This window comes from Protopterus annectens, chromosome 13.part0 (genome assembly GCF_019279795.1).
Source record: "Protopterus annectens isolate FY-2018-M chromosome 13.part0, PAN1.0, whole genome shotgun sequence".
Lineage (NCBI taxonomy): Eukaryota > Metazoa > Chordata > Ceratodontiformes > Protopteridae > Protopterus > Protopterus annectens.
Window position 1 is genome coordinate 822,340,995 of NC_056747.1, and position 20,689 is coordinate 822,361,683.

General features: G+C 34.4%; 1 protein-coding gene across 3 annotated transcripts in view; it reads right to left on the bottom strand.

The window, feature by feature from the left end:
* TBX4 (T-box transcription factor 4) overlaps positions 1-20,689 on the bottom strand; it is a 448,562-nt gene that overhangs the window by 393,519 nt on the left and 34,354 nt on the right. For 2 of the 3 annotated variants that reach the window (XM_044054542.1, XM_044054541.1), the window contains exon 1: positions 187-751. The exons of the other annotated variant lie outside the window; for it this stretch is intronic. The gene's annotated coding sequence lies outside the window, so the exon portion shown is untranslated. Of the gene's footprint in view, positions 1-186; positions 752-20,689 lie in introns of those variants that run through there. 3 annotated transcript variants of the gene reach the window in all.

Here is a 20,689-nt window from a genome sequence, read left to right on the forward strand (position 1 = left end):
GTGTGTGTGTGTATATATATATATATATATATATATATATATATATACACACACACACACACACACACACACACAGACACATATACAATATATTAGAAATCACAGTTGACTGGAAAAACTAAGCTGGCTTTAACCTTGGTGCTATTAATGCTGCAAACTGTAAAGCTAGAATCAGATGATACTTACGCTCTACGGGTCTGTAACCTCCTAAATACTTCAAAGCGTGTACAAATCCTCCGTTCGCCAATACATCGAAAATAAAAGCCTTCCGATGAGAAATATAGAAATGAAGACGCCTTCTCCCCGTTTGCAGTTGTTATTCCAGAGGCAGATTTCAGTAAAAAAATATTCCAGATCGTGTGGGATGGGACAAGCTGTACGATTATTTATGCCTTTGAAAAAAAGCGCAGCGCACAACTTGCCCCAGGTTTTGTTCCTTTAAAAGAAATAAGAGGTAAAAAAGAACACCACCACGAAACAGTCTGAGTTTGGAAGTCTCTATTAGACGTATTGATGGTGCCTGTAAAAGTCATTCAAGGGATGCGGGTCTTCCTTTTCTTGAGTCCCGTATAAAGTTTCCTGGATTGTCTTTAAAAATGTTACCTAGAAATATTGGGACTTCTCATTCCTTCGTGCTCCCCTCCTCCTCCTCCTCCTCCCCCACTGCTGACGTTTCAGTTGTTAGTCATGGTTGCTAACTTACTTGTACACTGTATACTTTTTCTTAGCATAATATAACCTGCAGATTTAGCTTTACAGTCCCAACCCACATATAACTCGGTTTGTTATAAATAAGATCCATTTATACTAACAGCACACTACACCCCCCGCCCCCACCTCATATCCCAGTTCCATCCCTGCATTAAATTAGTTTCATTTAGAAATTTCTCTTTTTCCTTCTGGTATACAGTTGTTAAGCTTTATGTCGCAATTCAGTGTGCAAGCTTGGTGTGCTCCTTCCTACTGTACATTAATTGTGTAGAAGTTCTGCAGAACAGGCTATATCACACTATAAAAGTTTAGGATATATAAATGTAGTCAGGAATTCAAGACATTAAATAGTAACAGAAAACTAGGCCTTTATAGTCCCTCACACACACTCCCTGTGTGGCTTTTGGCAAAATTATTTTAACCTGCCTTTTGCAATACTCAATGTAAAAAAAACAGCTACAACTACAGTTATTATTATTATTATTATTATTATTATTATCATCATTATTATTGAGACAGGGCAGGCAGAGAATGGCAGAAGAGCATACCTCTCAAACTCTTAGCACAAAAATTTGGACAAAGCCAAAAATAATGGGGGGACAATGAACCAAATATAGGGACTGAGTTTAAATATTGCTCTTGTAAACTTAGAAAGTTGCTAGAATAAAAACTTGTGGGATGGCATGCATTTTCTGAACGCTGTGAAGTCTGACGCTCAAATGTCGGTCATTTTTTAGTGACTTCAGTTCTAAATGACTTGCTAGAAAACCACAAATGTTATGAAGAACAGACCAAAAATATAAAGCAAAAATCTGGACATTCTGCAAAAATCTTGTCATTTGAGAGGTATGTAGAAGAGCGAGAGAGAAAGGCATGTGTCTTTGTAAACGGATAGTCACTCACTTGGTGAAGAAAATTGTGGGGGAAAAAACTTCTAAAACTTTGACTTTTAAAAAATGTTAACGTTAAAGCTGATTTTTTTAAATAAATTAAGTTTACAGCAACTATATGCATTTCATTAGCGTAATGTGTTTTAGAAAAAAAGTGTATTTAATTATATTTTCAAATTTTATTGTGGAACTAAATAAATAAAGAGAGGGAAACGGGAATAACTTTAGCACAAGTCAAGTACAGTATCCTTGAAACCAACCATATGTTGAAAGCAAACTTATTCTTATCAGATATAATAAAACACAGATTTATAAATGCAAACCATTCAAAGACGTACGTCTTATTCAAAAGATCAGCACTTCATGAATGATAAATAAACATCGAGAGGTGGCTTACAAAAGGATTTTTAAATCAATCCCTTATCGGTGTCCTTAACCTGGCAGGAAATTGAATTTGTATTTAATAGCGTCAGTAAGTCGCCTTGTTATCCATTTGTCCACAGACTTCACAGTTAGTTGTGATATCGCATGGATATTATGTCTGTATTTATCAATGTGAAGTCTCACTCAGAACTCGGTAAAGCAATTCATTTTACAAAGAAGACCCAGAGCCACAAATAAAGTTAAAATTGCTACTCAGGTTCTTCATACTGAAGTGAATTATTATGTCAGCTTATCCAGGTGATTCTTTTTTTGTAATTACTAAGACTTGGCAAGATGTCAGATAACAGCATACATGACTGAGAAAATGTACCTTTTTCCGCACTCCCATTTAGGATATAGCAATCATTAGTTTCACTGGAGGTGCAATTTTAAAGCAAGTGTTAGGTGCTCATAAGCAGGTCGTACGGGTATATATAGTTACATTCTTTAGCATGAGGGTTGAATTACAGATATTTGTAGCTGGCATTCTCATTTCTAAATTTGCAGAAGGGTAGAAGTTAGGGTTACCACCTGTCCCACTTTGCGAGGGACAGTCCCTCTTTGGGCAGTTGTGTCCTGCAAAAAAATTGTAAAAATGGCAAATGTCCTGAAGTTTTAGGACAAATTTATTTCTTATATTTTATGTAATAGTTGCATAAAACAGTTATTCTGTATCTGAAACCCCTAGATGTTATAAGAAACAGAATAAGCAACTAACATGCTACAAGAATATGATTTATTTAGGCAAAAAAGTGAAGTTCTGTCCTTTGTACTGCCCGTGGGTATATTTCGCCCTGCAAAATCTGACGTTTGTACCAAAAATTTCCACTTTGGATATTTGAAAAGGTGGCAACCCTAGTAGAAGTGGGAAGCCGTAGAAGAAGGGCCACCCCGCACCGTAATCAACAGAAAACGCGTCAGATGAAGCGGTGCCAATTGCCAATTCCATTATTATTATTATTATTATATTACTGCGTGGGTACACTTGACAGAAATTTGCGCCTTTTCATGTTGGCCGACAGATTACTGCAAGAAAACTGGGATTATATTCTTTTTTTGTGGCTACAACGGTCGCCGCTATAAAACATTACCCCACTGGTACTGTTTAACTTCTGTGTCAGATATGCTTAGGAGACATTAGGCGCACCATGTTTTCGGAAAATTATTGATTAAATAATGTGCCAAATACTATAATTGTAAGTAAACAAGTCAAGAAACACGTAAGAGGAGAAGTAAAAGTATTTTCAGTATGTAATGGGGGGGGTCTTGGCAGCACTTGACTGTTAATGTCACTTTATACATTTACATGGATTTTGTTTTCTGCTATTACAACCCTTTTGCCCTCACAGCCCATAAGACACTGTTCTACTGTTATTGCCGTTTATGTAACTGCTAATGGCGTGCTAGGTATTGCTACAACTGTGAAATTAATGTACGAATATTTTCGTTAAGCTAACCTCGATACATGCAAGACTTTGTCTACAAAAGCCGAAAGGATACTCACAAAGAAATGAATCGGGTATCTTGTGGTGCGGATAGTTTTCATCACTTCCCTAATGGGTGGCATGGATTTAAAAATAAACTGATAGGAAGTTGAAAAAGAGAACCAGTGAAAGTTTTCTGTAATGGTAGAGTCCCTCTTGGTTACCCCTCAGTTGATCAATACAAAGGATTTCTACAACCTTACCATCTTTCATGAACCCATAGGGCTACTTCCTGTCCAGCTTTACGTGGGATAGTCACTATTTGGGTCATTGCGTCCCGCGGGGGGTTACATGATAAATGGCAAATATCCTGAGATTTTAGAACAAAATTTGTTTCTTTCATTTCGTCTAATAGTTGCATAAAACGGTTATTTTGTACCTGCTGTGTGAAACAGCACAAGCAACTCAAATTCTACAAGAGGGAGGGATGTTTTATTTCTGACAAAACACGAATTCCAGTCCTTTACACGGACCGTGTTTATGGTTTATCCTCCAAAATATTATGTTGCCATTAACATGTCCCACTTTTGACATTCAAAAAGATGGCAAGCCTATGAAAGCATGCATTCTGTAAAAAAACTATCCATTCGTTTTTTTTTCAGTACAAGATAAGAGAGCACGACTAAATTTTTAGTGTATTTTATGTTGGGGCAAAATCAGTTGCTTAATATGAAACATTGGCCACACAGCAATAAAAAGAAAGTGCACAAACAAGACATGAGACTTTTCCGAACTGATGCAGGACGTTGCAGCTAGCCATTATTTATCAACAGCTTCAGTCATACTCTACAATTTTAGTAGAGCTAACCTTTGTAGGTACAATATTCTAAATCTTTGGTACAGAGAAGTGAATATCATGTTAAGAAAGTTTCAGTGAAGAAACAATGTGGGATAGTAGAAGAGTACATAAAGTAAACACATGAGCAAAAATACAGTTAATAGACAATTCCAACAGCTAGTGCAGGACTTTATGCCGCAGTTGCTCATTGTAAAAATAATTAGTTCACTTTATTCAGGATCACAGACTGATGGATGTTACGGTGATCAAATGAGCTAATGTTCTATGGATGAATGACATCCAAATAATCAGAGATAAAAAAATTCACTACCAGAAGGCAAGACTTACAGTCACCATTCACTGGGCAGGGAAAAATACTGTTTTGTGAAATACTCAAAGCAATCATCCCTGTCTGGCCAGTAAGTTATACCAACTGAGTAATGGACCTAGAAAGGGACTTAGCAACTAGTTTAAGAAACTCTTTTGCTGAACTTGAAGAATTCTGGTTGAAAGCCAAAAATAAATGGGGGACAAAAGGCCCAAAGTCAGGGTCAATTGGTAAATACTACTCTAATTCATTGATAAAGTTAATTCAATAACATATTTTTGAATCAACAAGCATTTTTGAAGAATAAGAAATATGAAACTCTAATATCTGGCATTACTGACTGACTGTATATTCTGTAATTAATTGACAGGGGCATTCTGCAAAATCAGGGATTGTTGAAAGCTATGTTCAGACTCATTAGCATTGACTGCAGCAAACCCATGGATGTCTGCATATAGCGTGATACCAGTAATACAGCTTGGAATTGTGGCGTCTATCCAGACTGCAAGGAGGAAAATACAGTTTCATTTTTTGGATCCAAGTGTCCCAGCAATGGCACGAAAATAAGTAAGTATGGCAGAAATATTATTAGGAACCCTTAGCAAATGCCATTGTCCAAAAGAAATCATGTTAGTCCCTAGCATATCAGAGCATCTGTAGAAGAAACGTCTTTTAACATAATGCAATCCCATCACAACTTGTCAATACTAGCTTATAATGCTATGCATCTTTATTGTATTTCTGTATCCTCATGTTAGATTGCACATTGCCTTTTACATCCATGTCCATTCTTAGCTCTCAATACATATAAGACTTGATAGGCAGCATAATTATTTCAACAACAGAAACAACACAGCAAGAAAATCACCATTCAACCCCAACAATGCACCAGGACAATAAAACATAAAATAATCCAAAAGAATATAACAGAAAAATGGTGAGGAGAAAGGCTGTTTTTACTGGAGAGATAGGAATAGTGTCAAATGACTCTGGAACTTACTCCCCACTGAACTTTCAACACTTCCCTCTATTTCCTTGTTCAAAAATAAACTTAAGCTCTTCCTTAAAACACATTGGATGTGCCCCTGTACTAAACTTGACTAACCTACATGCTCTCACTACTTGTTTCAACCCCACCTTGTATGCTCTAACTACCTGTTTCTACCTCACTGTCTCAGCTCAGTAACAATCACATCAGAATTCAACTACCATTCTACCTCTACTACCTAGCCTTACCTATTAGTATACTCTCATAAAAGTTCCAGTCTTCACGATTAGAATTTTCTTACTCAACTTCTATTCCAGTCTTACTTTCCTTTTTTCCCCTTCTTATATCTATAATTATATTGTGTTTTACTATCAATCTTTCTGAACAGTTAATTGCAGCCTCATGATAAATTGTATTATGTTTAGTCAATATTTTGTGTTATATACTCTATATACCTGTAACCACTTTTTAGCTAATACTGTTTTAGTTATGATTAATGTAGTTGATCTCATGTATGAACTTCTGTAGATATGTACTGTAATTGAACTTTGGAGCTTATCTCCCCGGGCCTCTACTGAAAATGGACATATATCCAGATAGACTTGCCCGGTCAACAAATGTAAAATAAAAATAAAAAAATAAAAATAAAATAAATGTCTGCTACTCACACATCTATACCATATTTTCGGTCATTTCTTCTTATCCCGTAGGTCATAACAGCTATGCAGAGCAGCAGCATACGTATCTAGATTGTGGGTAGAGGTTCTAGGCAGAAGCCCCCAAAGAACTGATGCATTAAGGTCCTAAGACTGGCAGAACAGTTTGTGATGTATTTTACATGATAAATATTTACATCATTGACAGTAGTTCTGATGTCATTAATATACTGCCATTATCAATTTATTTCAGCTAGTTTAGTTTTTCGATGAAAAAGTCCATGTCTGTTAAGACAATATGCTGCATGGATGTAGCTATTCTAAAGCTATAATCAATGAATAATAGTATATATGAAAGGCTGGTAATAAATATGAGTCTCTCAGTAAAAAGGAGTGATGCAGTTTAATAAAGTACTGCCTTGAGTGCTTCACAGCTAGCCTGTTACCTTCCCTAAAAATCTGGTATCATTGCTTTGCAAAAGGTAAAAGAAACAGTTTAGAAAGTCAGACAGCAGCCAGAATTAATGACTAGCACTTTCCTAAAAATGAGCTCCAGTGACCAAGTTCCTCTTTGTGGATGCAAAATCAGACAAGATGCACATTATCTCTGGAAGGCTACTTCCTAGAGTTTCATACTTCATCTACAGCTGGTGAGTGAAATGACCATTGTCAGGGAAGAATCAGGAAGAGAATACAGGAAGTAAAGGTTCATGAAGCATGTGTGAACCACATTGTGCAGTTTTTACCCTCTCACCATGATCAATGCCAATGACATAACAGAACAGATAGTGTCTTAATGGCAGAAGGTGGGAAGGGTGGGGACTACATTCCCATGGCAGGTTAATTCATTTTCCAGTACTGATACTGTAGCACAGAATAAGGGGAGTGCTATACTACTGAGGTGCTGACCTTTTGATGAAATGTTAAACTTAGGCCCCATTGGCCTGAGCTGGGGTGGATGCAAAAGATCTCATGGCTTATGTTTATTTAAATTCAACAATCCAAGAACAGTCTACAATCACAATGTACAAAAGAAAAAATACATCTAAAGTAAAATATACACTAGAACTCAGGAAGTTAGGACAAGGGAGGCCACCCCCACGAAAAGGCCAGTCACTACTGGAGTTCCTAAGGGCTCTGTGCTGGGGTCTGCTCCTTTTTGGCATCTACTTCTTGGAGGTCAAGGCCAATGTCAAGGGCCTCTGGCTAAATATGTTTGCAGATGATTACAGACTAGGAACAGTCACAGAATCCCTCCACAACACTGATGTCCTGTAGAAAGAAGTAGCACAAACAAATGGCTGGTGCCAAAGCCACAGCTTAAAACACAATGCCAAGAAATATATACTAGTACCCTTTGGGAAGTCAGCCACCCTAGGAAATTACCTCATCAACAGTACACATCTAAGCGTAGAACCAGTAGTCAAGGATTTGGGTACACATATAGATAGTAACCTGGCTTTTTACCAACAGGGGTCTAAGGTAGTAAACAAATTATTCTATATGGTTCAAGTTATAAGCAAGGGCATAGTATCTAGGTCCAAAGAAGTCATGGCTCCACTGTATTCAGCCCTCATCAGGCCCGGGATTGAGTACACTACCCCTTCAGTATGCACTTGATCAGGCACCTGCAACAACTGCAGTGTGCACAGAGGCTCCTCACAGAATGAAGACAGGATGTAAACAGCATGTTGTACACAGATAACTTAAAGTGCTACTCTATACTTTTGTTTACTACAGACCGTCTGTGCCTGGCATACTAACCATCCTTAGATCCTACTCTGTGCCTGGCATACAAACCATCCTTAGATCCTGCTCCTTTGGCATCTCCACAAAATGAATAACATCAGAATTAATCGATCTTGGGATTAAACTTTGCTTGTGACATAACTAGGGCATGTTGGAGGGATAGCTATGTGTCGCAGACAATTCACCTTCTATGGAACAGGCTTCCCATATATGTGAAGAAGAGTTCCCCCTAACCCTATTCAAGATAAACCTAGATCAGTGGATGGGAAATTGGAAATGCACCCCAGGTCTAGCACCTATGTCTCTAATGGACAGAGGCAGCCTGGACATCTTGCCCTAGCTTCCATATACTTGTTTAACTATCCCCTATGGCACATAATCTTGCAGGATACAATTAGAATGCTTGGGTAGGCTTATAAATGCCCCAGTGGTTGTTAACCTAGTATACAGCTATGAACCTATATCTATATATCCAGCTAATAAGCTATCTCTCTGATTGTGTGTGATTTGTGATATTAGATATGGAAGCATCATCATCCATAAGCTTAATTTACCATTCAAACTCCTATCCTTCCTGCCACAATCATAATCTATTTTTTGTAACATGCCATTATTGTCTTAGTTCTTGTTATATGTAACTTTGGAATAACAGCCATTTCACAAATAATATATACAACTGGCCACTTTTCTTGTAAAAATATCTGCTTCATTTCTTGCCTTTCTTTCACAATGGTCCTCTTTTGAACAATCCCCTGCTAATGTGTGCTAGTGCCTGCTTTAGATGGACACTCTTGGGAATAAGGGTTGAACTTGGCTAGGCTTGTAACAGCCCTATGGCCATTAGCCTAGTAACCTCCTAAGATCCTATGATTCTGTAATGACTTAAAATGTTTAGCTCTAAGTTTCAGTGTGTGCCACATTTTATCTTTTTATGTCTTTCTGTGTTTGAAGAAAATAATATTTTTCACTATTTGAATGCAGTAGTCCTTTCTGATCATGTCTGCATTCTTAACGTTCAGTTTACAAATTGTTTTTCTTTGATATTTATATATGCAAGTACCTATGCTCTTAATAAACTTCCTTTTTCTCCCTTCTATAAAGTTTTCTCAAACTTCTTTATCCTTAGATCAAAATATTAACTTTAGTAACTTTTTAGAATTTTCATCCAGAATAATATGTATAATATAAAATAAATGCAAGGAAAATAAATAATCTATAGAAATCAAAAGTCCCAGGCCTCACACCACTCATAATTATCAAGTCGTAAAGTACCCCACCAAAAATAAGTAAATAAAAGTAATAACCAAACAGTTCTATCCCCAGATATTCTGGCAAACAAAAGGCATTCCTAAAGTAACTTAAAATGCCTAGTAAAATGATATCCATTAAATACAATTTTTTTAAATGAAAGTTTTAAAAGTTTTCATTGATTAACAAATTATTTTTCCTTCTCACATCTTTCCAAATAATATCTTGTTGCCACAATGTTATCCCCAGTATTGTAACTTTTTTTTTTGGATGGTTGTAAACTGTAACGTCCCCCAGTCTTTAAAATCCACAAGAGTTTGATATATATATATATATATATATATATATATGGGTCTACTTCAAAATCCCAATGCCCAGGACACTGACATTTAAAATCCCGAGATGAAAATCACAAAACCGCAGAAACTCAAATGTTGGATTTTTACTAGGGTAAGTAAACACTGCCAAATGGAAATGAAACTTACTCCGAAATAAGTAAAACCCATCTAGGTGGGGGGCTATGCCTCCCACACCCACCTAACTATATATACCAGTTCCAGGATCACACTACAGTAGAGAAAAGGGCATGCTGGGCAAGTGTTTACTTGCCCTAATAAAAATCCGATGTTGAGTTTCCGCTGTTTCATGATTTTTATCTCAGGATTTTAAACGTCAATCTTTTGGGCATTGAGATTTTGAAGTAGATACACACACATATATACATATATATATATATATATATATATATATATGTTTGCGTCTTTCGGCTTTTCCCGGTTAGGGGTCGCCACAGCAGAACTCTGGTCCGCTAATGATTGGCAGTAGATTTTTACGTGCTGGATTACCGGGCCTAACGCACAACCTTCAATGAAGGAACGCCCATTCACACATGTCGACACACAGAAGACGCTCTAACTGAGAATCGAATGGGCAATGTCTAACTGTGAGGCGACAATGCTACCGCAGCACCACCACCGCAGTTATTTATATATATATATATATATATATATATATATATATATATATATATGTCTATATATATATATATATATATATATATATATATATATATATATATATGTATATATATATATATATATATATATATATATATATACACACACACACACACACACACACACACACACACACACACACACACACACACACACACATATCTAGTTGTTCAGTAGAAGGCCTGTCTTTTTTAAATTCCAGCTATAACAATATAGCTTCTTTTATCCATATAGCATTCTTAGTAAATAATGCTGCATTAGCACAATTAACTAAACGGGGAAGAGGTCTTACATCAGAGCTACTCCCATTGAATTTGAGCCATTTTCCCCCTTAAAATAGACACTACTGCATTTGTGACTAAAGAAAAAAGACAGCTACTAAATGGGCAGCCTTATTTTATATAGCAAGACATTTCAGTCAATTTATCATACCGACCATTTACAAAATGCATTAATCTTATTAAACCATAATTGCAAATATAACATTGCAGAAACCATTACCTAAAACTATATCCCTTTGAAATGAGTGAGATAATCTAATGATGAGCAGTATTAATGGTATACCCCTTTGAAATGAGTGAGATACTCTAATGATGAACAGTATTAATGGCACAAAGCAGCAGCATCTGAGTATCCTTATTCTTACTGATATTATCTACTACAAGTCATTAAACCCTGGTAATACCTCCAGGCATTTCACCAGAATCAGCCCAGTGACATCACTACATATCAAATACTGCTTGTGCATATTTACATTGATAATTATAAAACCATGCTACGTGCACACTATTAAAGATTTCTTCTTAAAGCTTCCATGATTGGCAGAATTGACATCTTTCCAAAGCAGCCAAGGCAATATTAGATGTTCATATAGCATTTGTTTGTATCATCAGAATTTTCATATTTTTTTAGATTTAACAATATACACAGAAATGCTTTGCCTCGTATTAAATCTCACAGCAGAATGAATAACATGCTACTACTGATATGTGTGCAGCTTGAGTGGTTAAGTTATTTACAAATCCTTACAAATATAATGTTAACTGTGTTTATCTGACTTATAAAAAACAGCTTAAGATTTAATAAGTCATGAATGTTATAACTGTATATATTAGCTTGTTCATAGGTTCATAGATATTTACTAAGCTAACAACCACAAGGGCCTTTTTAAGCCTAGTCAAGCATCCCAAATCTCTGACAAGTTCTGGTACCCTTGATAATTATAAGTGGGGGTTTGGGAGATGAAACATTTACAAACAGGGGCCTGGGAGATTAACCATTTACAGGTTGCCTGTGTCCTTTACAGACATAGGTGCCAAGCCAGAGATGAAGCTGGAACAGTTTGCCATATCCACTTCTTTATCAATACCTATAGTTCTAAAGATATTACTATTTGTTTGAACTGTGAGGTTATAAGTTGATTTTGTCAGAAAGCTGAGGATGCAACCATTGGAAGTTAAAGTGCAAACTTCTGGAACTCCAGTGGAGGGAATGAGGTGACTAATATAAGTAGTTCCTTAATCTGATTTTCACAATGTACACTTCCTTGTGTATTATCTTAGGCAAATTTTAATTTATAACTTGTAATCGGTATTGCAAAGTTAAAAATGTGTCCAGTTTGTAAAAACTCTGTTATTCATTTTCCATATAAATTTTGAGCAGTAATAACCATTTCTACTCTATCAATTCCTCCCGAAAAACATTGATATATAACTTGTAAAAATCACTTTCTTTTGATTCATTGTTGCTTTATAAAAGTCATGCCTTAAATCCATTAACATTTGGAGAAGCATTACTTTTAACCGTTTTTAAAACTAACTCAAGTTCGTATCCTTTTCTAAATTTAATATATCGTCTTCTGACAAGTGTGACAAAACTCTTGAGCAATTAGCAGACGTGCCATCATTTTATATAACTTACCTAGATGTTTCTATCAGACCACCCATAATATTTTCCTGAGAAGTGTATTGGTTCCTTCTTGTCTAACACACATTATAAGTCCAATTTCCTAAATGATGTAGCCAATATAATAATAGAAGGTGTAGTGGAGGGGAGTTCTCACACAATAGCCAGAGTCATTGAGTAGACAGTAACTAATTATTAATCTAAGCAGGCTGGAGCTGTGTACTATTTATATTTCTTTTCCTTCTAGAATAAATGCATTGATTTTACTAGTTTTCAGGATCTTTGCCTTCTTTATATTGATGTGCAAACACATTTTGTAACTATGTTGTTTAATCCTGGTAATCCAGATATTTCAGTTAATCTTCACCTTCTGCCATTAATGTGGTCGCATAGTGAAAGCTATTGTCAATTCTTCTTCCAGTTTTTATACCTCAAGTTTCTTAATACAGTCCTGCTTCAACTAATATTATACCCTTCATATAGTAGTACTAGTAGCAAATTTATTGTTTCATCTGTAGGTTGTTACAATTCATAAAAGCATATACAAAACACATAGTTAACAAAAACACATCAAATTACCAAAAATGAAATTTTATAAACCTCTCTTATATTTCCTCACTAACTCTCAATAACAGTGGCTACCTTTCTTTTTTTTATACTTTTCATTGATCTAATTTACCATTCCTAAAATTGTATCACAACGGAATATTGAAAACATGATTGTACATAAAGCTTTAATTTTGCCTTTCCAGATTTCCTGATCATCTGAACCTAATATTTTCTTTAAAGCTCTCTCCTTGAGTTATTTATTAATATAAAAACAGATTACATACACTAAGCTTTCTTTTACTAATATGCCTATTTGAAAGGTTTTAAGCAATCTTTTTATTGTATCCTTTATATAAAACATTACTTTCAAATAGCTCAAACGTATATTTTAAATGGATCTTTAAAAAGTTTTTGTTCTCATTTAAGTTTAGATATTTAGTATTATTATCTACAATTAGCTTTCTTACCCATGGTGGTGGTGCTGCGGTAGCGTTGTCGCCTCACAGTAAGACGCTGTCTGGTTCGATTCTCAGCTAGAGCATCTTCTGCGTGGAGACATGCATGAATGGGCGTACCTTCGTTGAAGGTTGTGCATCAGGGCTGGTAACTCGGCATGTAAAAATCAACTACCAATCATTAGCGGACCGGAGTTCCGCTGTGGCGACTCCTAACCGGGAAAAGCCGAAAGACACAAACAAACATCTACAATTAGCTTTCTTGCAAAACATCTGAACATCTGCTTTGTTTTTTTTTCTGCCTATCTCTTAATCTCCCTGCTTTTTTATTAACTTTTTTAATGAGTATAGGACGCACTTATATAGATATGTTTTAGATAGTTTTCCTTAGAAGTTAATCCATACTTTGTCAGCATTTTAATAGGACTGTTATTCTCTGAATTATACAAATGCTTTAAATTCAATCAAATCTTTCACTGGATTTTTTAAAATTTTTATCCATTTGGTCAAGCCTGCTTTTTCCATGATTTCTTCTTCATCTAGCATTCTACATTCATCACAAGTATACATCTCAGGGAATGATGGCAGCAGATTGAAAAGATGTCCAGTTAATATATCAATGTTTTCATTCAATTCTCTTTCATACCTAACTCCCATAGTTTTACCCCAAATAATATTATAGAATATATTTATACAGTATTGCTGACATCAGTGGTTTAATACTTTTCTTTCTGTTTTTATTTAAGTTATATACATTGTATATTTCTGTTTCAAGTTTTTGATGTAGATGGTCAGTATACAAAGTCCATTTACCAGTATTAGCAAATGGTATTATTAGATACTTCATGCTTTTCACTCTTTCCATTTCTTGTCATTTTATATAAATGTAACTTTTCACTTTTTACCACTAAAGATTGCATATTTACCTTTCTTTTTATTTATTGCTAAATCAATCATTGAAGCTTCCTCCTAACTCTCATTTTGACTCAGTAATTTCCTCTTTGTGAGAGCTACTGTGATAATATCACCTGCATAGCAGATTATGAGACATGTAGTCTGTTTAATCTTTGGTATATCTACATTTTCTTTATAACATTTCTTCAGTCTAGTATCTATCTATTTATCTATCTATCTATCTATCTATCTATCTATCTATCTATCTATCTGTCTGTCTATCAATCTATATGTATTACACACACACACACACACACACACACACACACACACACACACACACACACACACACACACACACACACACACACACACTAAAAAGAGGCATGTTACCAAAAGGAATGTGTGATAGCTTAAACCTCTTGCATCAGAGGCCTCATGGGATATATACAAATCACCCTTTAAGGATATCAGGTGTTTCAGCTAAATGGCAATTCTGAACATCCATGACTTTTTCTTTTACTTTCATTTTTAAGTCTATTTATGGACAACTTCAGGCCATTAAAGTCAAACCCCTCTAGCTGTGGACATGCATGTTTCTGTCTTCTTATGACATTATCAGTAAAAGAAAAAGTCATGGACATTCAGAATTGCCATTTAGCTGAAACATCTGATATCCTTAAAGGGTGATTTGCATATATCCCATGAGGCCTCTGATGCAAGAGGTTTAAGGTATCACACAGTTAGAAGTCTAGCTTTGCTAGATTTTTCTTTTTGTGTTTTTTAACCAGTTGGTTATCTGTGTGACCTTTTTACTCTTTGTTTTAGTACTTTAGATATTCTTAAACAAGCAGTGTTACAGTGCACTCTTATCCCTGATATTAAAACTGGAGGAAAAACATCTCTTCAGTATTTTCACAATATATTTCAAATCATGTTGCCAAATACAACTTCTAAAACTATAAAAGCAGTAAACAGTGCTTGATTCCTAGATAAGATGATGGTAATGGCAGCAAATTGGGGAAATCAGAAGAAGCTGAGAATAGAGATAGAAGGAAAGATAGTGAAACAGCTTCAAGTATCAGGGTGGGGTGATTGAGGAGAAGGGATGTCTGAATGAAGAGGTCAAAGCTAGAATCATAGGGGCTGCAGCCAAATGGCATAGAGTGTTGGGTGTGGTCTATGACAGAAGAATACCAGGAAAGCTCAAAAGTAAGGTGTACAAGACACTGGTGCAACCAGTACTTTTCCTCGAGAAAGTTGCAAGCAAGACTTTGTATAAACGTAGCACGAGTGATTTCTTTCATCAGTGATGAGTATACTTCTAGAACCCTGTTAACAAGGTCTACATGTTTCTGGCTGTTGTTACAAATTATTTTGCCATGCTCTGAATATTTTTTTTTTGTTATACATAATTCTGCTTTAAGGTGATCCAATCTGCATTTACTCAATGTTATTTGCACACACTTTCCAATGTGATCACATTTTGTTTTATTTATTCAAATTTGATTACTGAAACAATACTCGGATCTACAGTCCACCTTTTAGTAATAGCCTGAGCTTGCTAGGAAGCATGAAATGCAGTGCAGTAAAGTTTAATGCATATGATACAGTAATAGGGTAGTACTTAGTAAAGTTTAATGCATATGATACAGTAACACTGTAGTACTTAGTAAAGTTTAATGCATATGATACAGTAACAGGGTAGTACTTAGTAAAGTTTAATGCATATGATACAGTAACAGTGTAGTACTTAGTAAAGTTTAATGCATATGATACAGTAACAGGGTAGTACTTAGTAAAGTTTAATGCATATGATACATTAACAGTGTAGTACTTAGTAAAGTTTAATGCATATGATACAGTAACAGGGTAGTACTTGGTAAAGGTTAATGCATATGATACAGTAGCAGTGTAGTACTTAGTAAAGTTTAATGCATATGATACAGTAACAGGGTAGTACTTGGTAAAGTTTAATGCATATGCTACAGTAGCAGTGTAGTGCTTAGTAAAGTTTAATGCATATGATACAGTAACAGTGTAGTACTTAGTAAAGTTTAATGCATATGATACAGTAACAGTGTAGTACTTAGTAAAGTTTAATGCATATAATACAGTAACAGTGTAGTACTTAGTAAAGTTTAATGCATATGATACAGTAACAGTGTAGTACTTAGTAAAGTTTAATGCATATGATACAGTAACAGTGTAGTACTTAGTAAAGTTTAATGCATATGATACAATAACAGGGTAGTACTTAGTAAAGTTTAATGCATGTGATACAGTAACAGTGTAGTACTAGTAAAGTTTAATGCATATGATACAGTAACAGGGTAGTACTTAGTAAAGTTTAATGCATATGATACAGTAACAGGGTAGTACTTAGTAAAGTTTAATGCATATGATACAGTAACAGTGTAGTACTTAGTAAAGTTTAATGCATATGATACAGTAACAGGGTAGTACTTAGTAAAGTTTAATGCATATGATACAGTAACAGTGTAGTACTTAGTAAAGTTTAATGCATATGATATAGTAAGAGTGTAGTACTTAGTAAAGTTTAATGCATATGATACAGTAACAGGGTAGTACTTAGTAAAGTTTAATGCATATGATACAGTAACAGGGTAGTACTTAGTAAAGTTTAATGCATATGATACAGTAACAGGGTAGTACTTAGCAACGTTTAATGCATATGATACAGTAACAGTGCAGTACTTAGTAAAGTTTAATGCATATCATACAGTAACAGGGTAGTACTTAGTAAAGTTTAATGCATATGATACAGTAACAGTGTAATACTTAGTAAAGTTTAATGCATATGATACAGTAGCAGGGTAGTACTTAGTAAAGTTTAATGCATATGATACAGTAACAGGGTAGTACTTAGTGAAGTTTAATGCATATGATACAGTAACAGTGTAGTACTTAGTAAAGTTTAATGCATACGATACAGTAACAGTGTAGTACTTAGTAAAGTTGAATGCATATGATACAGTAACAGTGTAGTACTTAGTAAAGTTTAATGCATATGATACAGTAACAGGGTAGTACTTAGTAAAGTTTAATGCATATGATACAGTAACAGGGTAGTGCTTAGTAAAGTTTAATGCATATGATACAGTAACAGTGTAGTACTTAGTAAAGTTTAATGCATATGATACAGTAACAGGGTAGTACTTAGTAAAGTTTAATGCATATGATACAGTAACAGGGTAGTACTTAGTAAAGTTTAATGCATATGATACAGTAACAGTGTAGTACTTAGTAAAGTTTAATGCATATGATACAGTAACAGGGTAGTACTTAGTAAAGTTTAATGCATATGATACAGTAACAGGGTAGTACTTAGTAAAGTTTAATGCATATGATACAGTAACAGTGTAGTACTTAGTAAAGTTTAATGCATATGATACAGTAACAGGGTAGTACTTAGTAAAGTTTAATGCATATGATACAGTAACAGGGTAGTACTTAGTAAAGTTTAATGCATATGATACAGTAACAGTGTAGTACTTAGTAAAGTTTAATGCATATGATACAGTAACAGGGTAGTACTTAGTAAAGTTTAATGCATATGATACAGTAACAGGGTAGTACTTAGTAAAGTTTAATGCATATGATATAGTAACAGTGTAGTACTTAGTAAAGTTTAATGCATATGATACAGTAACAGGGTAGTACTTAGTAAAGTTTAATGCATATGATACAGTAACAGGGTAGTACTTAGTAAAGTTTAATGCATATGATACAGTAACAGGGTAGTACTTAGTAAAGTTTAATGCATATGATACAGTAACAGGGTAGTACTTAGTAAAGTTTAATGCATATCATACAGTAACAGGGTAGTACTTAGTAAAGTTTAATGCATATGATACAGTAACAGGGTAGTACTTAGTAAAGTTTAATGCATATGATACAGTAACAGGGTAGTACTTAGTAAAGTTTAATGCATATGATACAGTAACAGGGTAGTACTTAGCAAAGTTTAATGCATATGATACAGTAACAGGGTAGTACTTAGTAAAGTTTAATGCATATGATACAGTAACAGGGTAGTACTTAGTAAAGTTTAATGCATATGATACAGTAACAGGGTAGTACTTAGTAAAGTTTAATGCATATGATACAGTAACAGGGTAGTACTTAGTAAAGTTTAATGCATATGATACAGTAACAGGGTAGTACTTAGTAAAGTTTAATGCATATGATACAGTAACAGTGTAGTACTTAGTAAAGTTTAATGCATATGATACAGTAACAGGGTAGTACTTAGTAAAGTTTAATGCATATGATACAGTAACAGTGTAGTACTTAGTAAAGTTTAATGCATATGATATAGTAACAGTGTAGTACTTAGTAAAGTTTAATGCATATGATACAGTAACAGGGTAGTACTTAGTAAAGTTTAATGCATATGATACAGTAACAGGGTAGTACTTAGTAAAGTTTAATGCATATGATACAGTAACAGGGTAGTACTTAGTAAAGTTTAATGCATATGATACAGTAACAGGGTAGTACTTAGTAAAGTTTAATGCATATGATACAGTAACAGGGTAGTACTTAGTAAAGTTTAATGCATATGATACAGTAACAGGGTAGTACTTAGTAAAGTTTAATGCATATGATACAGTAACAGGGTAGTACTTAGTGAAGTTTAATGCATATGATACAGTAACAGTGTAGTACTTAGTAAAGTTTAATGCATATGATACAGTAACAGTGTAGTACTTAGTAAAGTTTAATGCATATGATACAGTAACAGGGTAGTACTTAGTAAAGTTTAATGCATATGATACAGTAACAGGGTAGTACTTAGTAAAGTTTAATGCATATGATACAGTAACAGTGTAGTACTTAGTAAAGTTTAATGCATATGATACAGTAACAGGGTAGTACTTAGTAAAGTTTAATGCATATGATACAGTAACAGGGTAGTACTTAGTAAAGTTTAATGCATGTGATACAGTAACAGTGTAGTACTAGTAAAGTTTAATGCATATGATACAGTAACAGGGTAGTACTTAGTAAAGTTTAATGCATATGATACAGTAACAGGGTAGTACTTAGTAAAGTTTAATGCATATGATACAGTAACAGTGTAGTACTTAGTAAAGTTTAATGCATATGATACAGTAACAGGGTAGTACTTAGTAAAGTTTAATGCATATGACACAGTAACACTGTAGTACTTAGTAAAGTTTAATGCATATGATATAGTAAGAGTGCAGTACTTAGTAAAGTTTAATGCATATGATACAGTAACAGGGTAGTACTTAGTAAAGTTTAATGCATATGATACAGTAACAGGGTAGTACTTAGTAAAGTTTAATGCATATGATACAGTAACAGGGTAGTACTTAGCAACGTTTAATGCATATGATACAGTAACAGGGTAGTACTTAGTAAAGTTTAATGCATATCATACAGTAACAGGGTAGTACTTAGTAAAGTTTAATGCATATGATACAGTAACAGGGTAGTACTTAGTAAAGTATAATGCATATGATACAGTAACAGGGTAGTACTTAGTAAAGTTTAATGCATATGATACAGTAACAGGGTAGTACTTAGCAAAGTTTAATGCATATGATACAGTAACAGGGCAGTACTTAGTAAAGTTTAATGCATATGATACAGTAACAGGGTAGTACTTAGTAAAGTTTAATGCATGTGATACAGTAACAGTGTAGTACTAGTAAAGTTTAATGCATATGATACAGTAACAGGGTAGTACTTAGTAAAGTTTAATGCATATGATACAGTAACAGGGTAGTACTTAGTAAAGTTTAATGCATATGATATAGTAACAGTGTAGTACTTAGTAAAGTTTAATGCATATGATACAGTAACAGGGTAGTACTTAGCAAAGTTTAATGCATATGATACAGTAACAGTGTAGTACTTAGTAAAGTTTCATGCATATGATATAGTAAGAGTGTAGTACTTAGTAAAGTTTAATGCATATGATACAGTAACAGGGTAGTACTTAGTAAAGTTTAATGCATATGATACAGTAACAGGGTAGTACTTAGTAAAGTTTAATGCATATCATACAGTAACAGGGTAGTACTTAGCAACGTTTAATGCATATGATACAGTAACAGTGTAGTACTTAGTAAAGTTTAATGCATATCATACAGTAACAGGGTAGTACTTAGTAAAGTTTAATGCATATGATACAGTAACAGGGTAGTACTTAGTAAAGTATAATGCATATGATACAGTAACAGGGTAGTACTTAGTAAAGTTTAATGCATATGATACAGTAACAGGGTAGTACTTAGCAAAGTTTAATGCATATGATACAGTAACAGTGTAGTACTTAGTAAAGTTTAATGCATATGATACAGTAACAGGGTAGTACTTAGTAAAGTTTAATGCATATGATACAGTAACAGGGTAGTACTTAGTAAAGTTTAATGCATATGATACAGTAACAGGGTAGTACTTAGTAAAGTTTAATGCATATGATACAGTAACAGGGTAGCAAAGTTTAATGCATATGATACAGTAGCAGTGCAGTACTTAGTAAAGTTTAATGCATATCATACAGTAACAGGGTAGTACTTAGTAAAGTTTAATGCATATGATACAGTAACAGGGTAATAC